Source organism: Gekko japonicus, unplaced genomic scaffold, assembly GCF_001447785.1.
Source record: "Gekko japonicus isolate JY-2015 unplaced genomic scaffold, Gekko_japonicus_V1.1 scaffold1627, whole genome shotgun sequence".
Lineage (NCBI taxonomy): Eukaryota > Metazoa > Chordata > Lepidosauria > Squamata > Gekkonidae > Gekko > Gekko japonicus.
The window spans coordinates 247,636-248,132 of record NW_015163652.1 but is presented as its reverse complement, the minus strand read 5'-3'; positions in this window follow the sequence as shown (position 1 = coordinate 248,132).

Below are 497 nucleotides of genomic sequence, written 5' to 3'. Positions count from 1 at the left end.
ATCCAAGAACATCTCCAAAGGTGCTGAAAGGCCCGGGGGAGCAGAGCTCACCGAGGAGGAGACCTCAAGTGACTCTTCCTGCACTCCTCACAGTGACTGACAACATCAAGGATTTGAAAGAGGCTCTTAATGGCTGAAGAATGGAAGTAAGAACACCAGGGAGGGAAGGAAAAGCCCAATAAGGGCACACAGAGGCTCCTTAATGTAAAAGCAATCATTAAAATAGTGTGCAGAATTTTCTGTGCCGCAAAAAAATGTTTCACACTGGCAAAGGCACTTCTGCTCAGTGCCACCTGCTGTGAGCAGACCTCGTCATAAGTAGTGATAGAACACCCGGAGATGCTAACCCAAGGAAACAGCTCTCGGCTGAGCAAGTAAGCAAGCAAAGTCCCTCCCCTGCAGAAAAAACAAACAAAACAAAAATACACTGCTGCCAATATTAGTGAACGTGAAGGCCGGTGATCCCCAAACAATGCCTGGTGAAACGTCTACCACAG